A 9,682-nucleotide genomic window follows, 5' to 3' on the forward strand; every position below is an offset into this window, starting at 1 on the left:
GCAAACTCAGAAGGCAGGCAGGTAATGTCAATGAGGCAAGTGGGCTGGGTGTGAGACAGTAGGGAGCGGTGGGGACTGTGGTAAAGTGGATTGCGCAGCAGCTAATCAGCTGGGAATGCGGCCCAGTGTGGTCACATCTTCTGACCTTTTAAGAGAAGTAAAATGAAATCGCCTGGTTTAACAACAACTAAATCAAAGTTTTGAAATCACTGTGGGAGCCAACAATCTTCCACACTATCTCCTGCTGCCTTAGTTTGTGACTGACCTGCCATAACCTAGGCCATAAATATATGAGAATCAATTGACTGAATTAGACCCATTCAAGTCTTAGGGAAGTCTCATCCCCCCACTCCTGCTCCTCAGGCATCTTGGCTTAAAGATTCTTTATCTTTACTAACTGAGGCTCAGAGAGGGGAAGTGACTTGCCCAAGGTCACAAAGGTAGTGTATCAACAGCTCAAGGACTTAAACTCTCCTCTCCTGAGTTGAAGATCTTTTTCTACCAACCCACACTATCTATATCCTTCCTTGAACAATTCTTTCTTTTCAAAAAATAGATATACTAAGGATGTACTATGGAAATGATACACATCGAATTCAAGATAGTGGTTACTTCTGGAAAGGCCATGGAGCTTAGAGCCAGGAGTCTGAATTCTCAGTCCAACTCTGCCCTAAGCAGCTGAGTGACCCTGGGCAAGCCCCTTGCCCTCGCTAGGCCTTGTTCTCCCTGGTCTGCAAAGCAGCCAGTTGACAGGGCCAGCCTCTACACGCCTTCTAGCTCTGAAATTTTAGGCATTTATGAGGTCTCCCCTCTGGCCAGTACTTTGTGGCCTCAGATGCATATAAAATAGTAATAATAATAATAATGGGGAGGGCGAGTCCACACTAGCCAGGAAGGAACACTACAATTTTTAGTGAAACCTGATTCCTGGTTACTGGAATCCAGAAAGAAGGATGGTAATACCCAGGCAGTTTAACCACCATCCGACAGTTAAACAAAAACACATCTGGTTTAACTTCGTTTTCCTCATCTCTTCCCCCCACCCCCTACCCTCATCTCAAATTTTACCCCTTAATTTGAGAAATCAAATTAAATGCAAACAATTGATTTCATGCTGCAGTGAGGTTGAGAATTTCAGCATGGAAAACTTTCAGCATGAAGTTTTTCTGGGAGCAATTATGAAATGTTGGGGGGTGGTATGGGGAGGTATAAAAATATGGAGACTATTCTTGAATGTTCTTTGGACACTGAGCATCATATAAAAGTTGTTGAGAGCCTACTATAAACCCAACACTCAGAGAGACCAAGGGATTTGCCTCAGGTCACACAGCTAGGAATTGGAACCCAAGATGCTGACCCCAAAGCCAGTATTTTCCCTGCTGTCTAGGCCTTTGTAACCTACACAGGGCCTTCCCTCTGGCCATTATGGGCCCGGTAGTGGTGAGGGAAAATGCTGCTGAGACTGCCTTTCAGGGAATATTAACTTCTCAATAACAATCACCAACACTGGTTTCAACCCAGTGTTGAAAAACTATTGATTATCTTGCTGGCCCCTCACAGCAGCTCTGCAAAGTACATACTATTATACCCACGTTATAGACAATTTCCTCATCTGAGGCTCAGAGAGGGAAAGTGACTTGTCCAGGGTCACACAGCGGGGCTGGGAAGAAACCTGCAATCTACTGCCCCCAGCTGCCCTCAAAAGTGAGGACATCACCAGAAGGAAAAAAAAAAAAAACATACGGCACAGCCTAGCTCCAGCCTGCGGACTGGTCCCACTGGGAAGCCAAGTCAGCATTCCTGTGGCCACGCGGAGATTTCCGAGCGCTGGTTCTCAGCCCAGCTTGCTCACTCTGCCTGCAATGTTCTCTCCAAGCTTTGGGTTTTGTATTAATAACTTGAGTTGGACCTATTTCAAGGTGAGAACTCTAGGCTATGCCGCTGGATCCTACCTCTGGATGAAGAGGCCTCATCCCCAGAGATGACTACCGAGTTGGAATTCTAGACACCTGGGCTCTAGCCCCAGCTCCTCAGCGAGCATCTGTGTGGCCTCAGGCAAGTCGCTTCTCCGGTTTCTTCACATGTAAAGCGAGGACTGCGCCTAGTGCCCAGGGAGTGTCGGGTATGTAAGCCCCGGGACAGGCAGGGCTTGAGTCTGGCTTCACCCCATTTCCAAGTGGGACGCAGTGAGGCACAAGAACAGGCAGAGGGCAGGAGGCACTGCAGAGATAACAGCCCCAAACCTGTTCCCAGCACGGAGCTCCAGGCTCCTGACCAAAGCTGTGTCGAGGATGGTAGGAGGTGGCAACTGAGTGTGGGCAAGAAGGGCACCTTGCCACCCTACAGTGCAGCCCGTCAGGGAACGGGCCGAGCCTAGGCGAAGCTGGGCGAAGGGTTTCCAGGGTTCAGGAGCAGTGACATAACCCTACCCCAGTCTCAGCATTGCATTGTCTGCCGAGATTAGAGCTGATTATAGCCGATATTTTCTTAAGCACAAGCATTGGCTCAACACTTTGCATGCATTAACCATATCTAGACCCCACCACCGGTAGGTACTGTTTATTGACCTCCTCAGCTTAAAGGAGGAGACTGAGGCAGGTCAGGAAACAGACAGCGAACAGAACTCATCCCGGGTCACACAGCTAGGTTGCCTTCTCTATCGGTGAGGACCAAATGTTAGCCAATCAATTTTACCCGTGTTAGGGCACTTGAATCTCTTTCCTTGTGAATTGCTTAATTCCAATTCTAAAAGGTCAATTTCAGAGCCTGAAAAAAATTTTGTTATGCAAATATCCACTCCAGGAAGAGGACTTCTGTCTGCTTAATTTACCACTGCATTCCCAGCACCTAAAACAGGGCTTGGCACAAAGCTTAATAAATATTTGTTGAATGAAGATAGCATTTTTTTTCTGGCCTCAGCTCAGTTTTCTTCCAAACAACAGTCTTACGAGAAAGGCATACTCTCCGTTTTACAGGTGGGGTCACAGACACCCAAGCCTGTCTCACTCCAGGGGCTGGGAAGTTGGGAAGCTGGGTCCAGGGGCCTCTTCTGCTTAGGGAATTCAGAGACACGGAGTTCAGGAAGAAATAAGGAGGCAGAGGGACAAGATGGGCAGGGAGTGGAGTGGGTGGGGTGGGGACAACACACGTGAGGAGGACGAAAGATTTGGAGAAGGCAGGTCTGGAGGGTTTGGGGAGGCAGGGCAGAAGGAAAAACCAAGCCTCAGCCCCACCATCTCTTGGGCAATAGTGTGGAAGTAGGAGCTGAGGTTGTACCTTTAGAGTTTGGGTTCAAATCCTAGTCCCACTACTTGCTTAACTTCTCTAAGCCTCAGTTTCCCCATTTGTGAACGAGATGACGCATGTGAAGTGTTCAAGCAGGCCAGGAAACACAGTAGGCACGCAATAGACGGTTGCTGTCATCTTCACCCGTGCGGGAGCCAGCCCCGCCTCCCTGGGAGGCCCCGCCCACCGGCGGAGTCGCAGCTTTTCCCAGGGCCCAGAGGCCCTTCGCCGCCGGAAGTCGTCCCCTCTTTTGACCTCCAGCGTTTTCCCTCTCCACCGAGAAGCCTCTCTAAAGGCTCCCTCCTCCAACCCCGTTATGTGTTGCAAAAGGGTCAGAAAGGACAATGCGGGGGGAGGATGGGGCTTTCCCCGGCTTCCCGCCCCACCATTGCGGCCATGCCTTTAACCCGTTCTTATGAAGACCGGGCACGAGAACCATCCCGGGGCAGACCACCTCACCTGCTCGCGCCCAGAGGTGGGTCGCAGGCTCCCTCGGCTTCCGGGGCTCCAGAGCTTTGCCCCCTGGCTGCCGTGCCCATCCCCAACTCCCAAACAGACACCGAGACGCCAGATGTCCCCATTCTCCTCCCCACCGCGGCTCCGGACCTGAGCGCCCCGCTCCCTCTACTCATCCCACTTGTGGCCCAAACTACTTTAGACCCCACCCGGACAGACCAGCCTCCTCCCTTGGTGGCTATGGAAAGTTCTAGAGGCTACTAGGTTGGAGGCATGAGAAGGCACCAGGCAGGGAGCCGGGGTTGGCAGCCTGAGTCTCTTGATCTCCGACCAAGGGGGTACCATAGGGGCTGCTCAGCCACGAGGCACCGGGAGGAGGCGTCTGGACCGAGGGTGGTGGTCCCAGGCAGCGGCCTGTGAGGTAGGAGACCCTAGGACTGCAGCGGCGGTCCCGAGCGCGATCCCCTTAACTCGCGGGCTCCGCGGGCACCACGTCCAACCTCCAGCCCGGCGCAGCGCGTCCGCCGGGTGACTCGGATGCGCGCGAGTACGGGAGCGGGACAGGTGGCTGGAAGTCTCGAATGGGCTGCCATGGGCGGTGTGGGGGCGCAGAGGTCCCTGCCTGCCATTTATATCCAACCTCGCCGCCACTCCTGGGCAAGCGGAGGATGTGGGAGGGGCCGGGGATCGACCAAGTCTCGGGGAGTCCCGGGGAGCCGGGGGGCAGCATGAGTCCTTACCAGCACACAGTTCGTGGGCGAGGGTCTGTCCTGGCACAACTGACGTGGGGTCAGTGCACTGGGGCCGAGGGCGCAGAGTGGCGGGAGCGCGATGCTGCCGGGGCCACCTCCCCCGCGGGCTTATAAAGGCGGCCGCGGGGCCCCAGCGCGCTCCGGGTAGCCCTCCCCCGCCCCCGCCCCCGCCCCCGGCCCGGGCCGGGACCTCCCCGCCCCCGCTCCGCCCCCGGCCGGGCCCGCTGGCAGACCTGGCCACGTGGCCAGGGCGCCCCCTGCCGGGAAGCGGAGCGCGCACCCTCCCGCCCCGGCTCCGCTCGTGCCATGCGTGGGGTTGGGGCGGCCGGGGGTGTAGCTCCCTGCGCGCTTTCGGCCTCTTTCCGCCTCTGGGCTACCCCGGCTCAGTTCTCTCTCTCTCTCTCTCTCTCTCTTTCTTTATTTACAGGAAGGATATAAAGTTTCCTTTTTGACATAAGTATATGTTTTCAAAAAGTGGACCAAAACACTGGGTAAATATTATTTATGTATTTAATGGAGGTGGTAAATGAATGAAGTTTAGGAAACACAACACTTTTGCATGAGAAATTGTGGGTGAAAGCATCTAGAAGTGAGCCCCAAACCTTAGAGAGGCTCTATAATCGTTCACAAATTCCAGGGAAGGGTTTAGGGATACAAGGAGCCTTGAGATGGTGTCTTCATCAATGAGCCAGGGGCAAATCCTCAGGCGTGGAAAGTCTGCCTGTTGCAGCCTGGACAGAGGCTGAGCCAACAGGGAGTGGAGGAATCTCATCCCACCTGTCATGGGCCGCAGCACCTGCTCCTGACTTCTGATCTCCCCAGAACTATGGGGGATGGGCACTTCTGGTTGCACCACATGGCCAGCATTGGGCCCCCTGTGTCTGGTGATTTTCCTTCAGGTGCCCTCCCACCTTGGGTGTCCAGGGATTGCTTATTAGCAAAAAGGGCTGCTGCCTGCCCAGCCCTGCCACCATCCTCCTTCACCCCTCCTACACTGCTCCTGGGCTCTGTCCCCCAAGGAGAATTCAGCTGAGGCAGGGGGCACCCAGCAGCCATTGCCTCCCCTGCTCCCTGGATGCCACCCCTCCTGGTACTGTCCACACAGCAGGAAGGAGGCCTGCACCGGAAACCAGGAGCCCTGCCCTCCAGCTCTGCCCTAGCTTTCTGGGTGAACTGAGCAAGTCACTTTCCCTCTCTAAGCTCAGTTTCCCTCTGGCTGGTTGGACTGGACAATCTCTAAATCCAGCCCAGATTCCAGGATTCCAGGACCACTTGGCTGGTAGAAAGCAGCCCGTTACATTCGGTTTCTCTGCATCTATACGTACCTTGTCTCGGAGGCTTCTTTCCTTGTTGAAAAAATAAGCAAATTGGACTGCTTGACCTCCAAGCTCCCTTTGCCCCAAGAGCTGATGATCTCCTTTGAGTGTTACAATGGTTTTGTAAGGGGGCCAAGGCAGGCATTTATAATCCCTATTAGAGATGAGGAAACTGAAGGCCAGAGACGTTAGTGACCCAAGGATCAGGGTCGGAGCTGGGGCTTTTTCTACTCATTCATTCATGCCTTATTTATTAAGTGCAGCCATGAGCCCCTTGCCTGGAACGAGTCCCGACGTTCATCCGGCTCTAGAAGCCGAGTTAGAGATGAGAAGGCCGGGAGCCCCAGAGTTTTAATTCTCATGTGCACTGACTTCTGGGGAGCCTCCTGCAGTGAGAAATGCTGAGATGAAGAGCGCAGTGGGGTCAGGCCCTCAGTGATGAGGGATGAAGGAGAAGTGCTGAAAGAGAAGAACCAAACTCTGAGGCCTGTGAGGGCCGGCCAGGTGGCATAGCAGTTAAGGTCAAGCGTTCTGCCTCGGCGGCCTGGAGATCACTGGTTCGGATCCTGGGCTCCGACCTACTCACTGCTCATCAAGCCATGCTGAGGCAGCGTCCAACATAGAAGAGCTATATCTCTACAACTGATACACAACTATGTACTGGGGCTTTGGGGAGAAAAAAGAAAAACAGGAAGATTGGCAACAGTTGTTAGCACAGGGCCAATCTTCCTCAAACAAAACAAAAAACAAACAAAAAAGGGGGCCGGCCCGGTGGCATAGTGGTTAAGTTCACACGCTCCGCTTCAGTGGCCTGGGGTTCGCCGGTTCGGATCCCAGGCGCAGACTGCTCGTCATGCTATGCTGTGGTGGCATCCCACATACAAAAAATAGAGGAAGATGGGCACAGACGTTAGCTCAGAGCCAGTCTGCCTCAGCAAAAAGAGGAAGACTGGCAACGGATGTTAGCTCAGGACCAATTTCCCTCACCAAAAAAAAAAAAAAGGCATGTTTATGGGGGACAGCAAGGACCCAGGCCTAGGGGAAAGAATGCCTGAAATCTAGGTGGATATTTCAAGAGGAGAGGGCTAGAAACCGTTTGTCTATTTTACCCTTGGACTTGAGGGCTCATTTTATCTCAAGCCCAAGCATAGCCAAATTTTCCACCATTTGACTCCAGAGCCACCTCCAGCCTCTCCTTCAACTCAGTAAAACAATGAACCAAAAGTCATGAGATGCAAGAGACTACGAAAGCGGAGGCAACATCATTAAACCAATAATGATGCTGCCCTGCTGACTTCGTGTGAGGCCTTGGTCTAAGTGCTTTGTATGTATTAACCCACCTGATCCTCACAACCACTGACTTTTATTCCCACTTTACAGAGGAGGAAACTGAGGCATATATGAGCTGTCATTTGCAGAAGTGCCCGCCAGCCTGATGCAAAGCCCTTTACCGGAGAGATCTCGTTCGCTTCTCTCTGCCATACCAAGGCAGCATCATTCACGTCATCCTCACTTTTCAAAGGAGGAACTCTCAGCTCAGAGAGGCTTAATGACTTTATTCATTCAACAAATATTTATTGGATGCCTGCTCTGTGCCAGGCACTGTTCTGGGAATTGGAACACATGTGAACAAAAAGATTTCTGTCCTCATGGAGCTGACATTCTAGTTAGGGAAGACAGATAATAAACAATAAACGTTATAAACACGTAAATTATATCGTAAGTTAGAAGACGGTAAGGGAATGGATAAAGAGCTAGAGCAGATATAAGGGGGAATAGGAGTGCTGAGGCAGGCAGATTGTGGCATTAAATAGGGCGTTCAGGGGAGAGAAGATGAAATTGGAGCAAAGATTGAAGGTGAGAGGGAGCCTACCTGAGACCACCCAGGAGTCAGGGAAGAACCCAGGCTGCTTGTGTCTAATGTCTGGGCTTTTTTATTATTATTATTTTTTTTTTTCTGAGGAAGATTAGCCCTGAGTTAACATCTGTGCCAGTCTTCCTCTGTTTTGTGTGTGGGTGGCCGCCACAGCATGGCCGCCAATGGGTAGTATAGGTCTGCGCCAGGGAACCAAACCTGGGCTGCTGAAGCGGAGCGCACCAAACTTAACCACTAGACCATGGGGCCGGCCCAAATGCTTAGGCTTTTGAGTAAGTGCGTGACATGCCCTCCCAGGACCTGCTCTAACCCCCAAGCCTCATCCCAGCCTTGGCTTCAGACCTAGTCCTAGGTTTATCTCCCTAATCCTCCCCCAAGCCCTGTCCTCATCCCAGTTTGAGCCTAGCCCTTGCTCCAGCCCTCACCTTCTCTGTCTTAGTCCTCTCTCTCAGGCAGTGCTAACCCAAGGTGTCCCTTCACACCTGCAGCCCCATCCTCAGTCCAGGCCCCTCCCAGCAGTCAGCCCTGTGCTCAGTGCCCTAGGAACTGGCCAGCCTCTGGCTAGAGAGTGTCTTCCAGTCCCAGCCGCCCTTAAAGGAAGCCCTCCTCACAAAGGCCTGGGGAGCCCGCCCTGTGAATAAACCCCATTGTCCAGGGAACAATGTCTCCATTTTGTCCTTTATTTCTAAAGGGACTTGTGAGCAGCCTCCAAGCTCCAAGAGGGGGCATGTTGCTTCCTATTCTTAGCCCTGGAGAAGGCTGAAGTCCAAGAGGAAGGGTCAAGGCCCTCTGCTCGGGGCTGGATTCCAGAGGCCAGAGCAGATTCAGGCAGGCCTAGCCTTAGTAGTCCAATGGCATTTCCAGAATGGAGGCAGGAAAGAAACCATTCCTAAAAAGGAGGAAAAGAGCTTGGCTATACCTGGGATGGCAGAGAGAAAATCTCGTCCATCCACCCATCCCTACACACACAAGGCTTTCATCATCTCTGATAAAATCTTCCTGAAGATTCATCCATCCTCCTGCCTGTGCATCAGCCTGTCCATCCATCTCCCTGTCTTCGATGGACACATCTGAGATGGGCCTTGGAGATGGTCCCCCAAGGGGCTGCACCACTTTAGCATCCCACTTCCTGTTAGATGCAAATTCAGGAACCTGAGGATGATTGAGGGCTGGGGCAATGGCAGGCTGATATTGGCCAGATTGGGGATTACCTTAGCAATATTCTTAAAGGCTCAGTAGGTGTCTGATCTATTTGTTTCCAGTCAAATACATGAAGACCTTGCCCCATCTTTGTGTCCAGAACATGAGCTGGGGATATCTACCTCCAGACAACTGACCTTGGGCTCAGTACATCTCCCTGCCCTTGGTTTTATGGATGGCCTCTACTTTGGCATGTCAAAGCCATCACAGAGGTGGAGAGGTGCCACTAATTGGCCTCTTGCCCACGGTCTGCAACCCAGCAGAAGCATGAGACGAGGAGTTGGGTCTCTTCGTCAGACAAAGAATGCTTAATGGGATGTGCTTGGGAGGGGCCTGAGGGGTCTTTGGTTTTATCTCCTAAGTCTCTCACCTCTTGGCCCATGCTTCCACTGAATATAGATTGGAGTAGAGAATTCAGCTTTTTGTCTGGAATCCTGAATTCGCAATCAACTTGGATTGCAGCCTCTCTTAACAAAACCCCAGTACTTCCCTCTTTCCTTTCAAACAGGCCTATTTCAAAGGAATCCTGTCTCTTTCTTGTAGGAATTTACTAATGACTACAAGAAATCAACAACCATTCCAAAATTCTGAAATTTTCCCACAAGTCTCCTAAAAGAGGAGCCTTGTGGCCACCTGGTTTGAATTCCAAGATTCAATAGACTGACCAACTCCTTCACCACCAGCTATTTCAGAGTTGCCACCTTCCCAGCCAAGAGCCTTGAATCCACCTATGTTCCATCTACCTCCTCAGCCCCACAAGCTCTGCACTGTAGGGTCTATAACTCACAGCATGCCCC

General features: G+C 52.2%; 1 protein-coding gene across 3 annotated transcripts in view; it reads right to left on the reverse strand.

Annotated features, from left to right (window-relative positions):
- Nucleotides 1-4,613, reverse strand: part of ALPL (alkaline phosphatase, biomineralization associated) — a 53,689-nt gene extending 49,076 nt beyond the window's left edge. For all 3 annotated transcript variants that reach the window (XM_087446635.1, XM_087446631.1, XM_087446632.1), the window contains exon 1: nucleotides 4,482-4,613. The gene's annotated coding sequence lies outside the window, so the exon portion shown is untranslated. The remainder of the gene's footprint in view (nucleotides 1-4,481) is intronic.
- Nucleotides 4,614-9,682: the final 5,069 nt, after the last annotated feature.

This window comes from Ceratotherium simum, chromosome 22, assembly GCF_057802395.1.
Source record: "Ceratotherium simum simum isolate JZ-2026a chromosome 22, ASM5780239v1, whole genome shotgun sequence".
Lineage (NCBI taxonomy): Eukaryota > Metazoa > Chordata > Mammalia > Perissodactyla > Rhinocerotidae > Ceratotherium > Ceratotherium simum.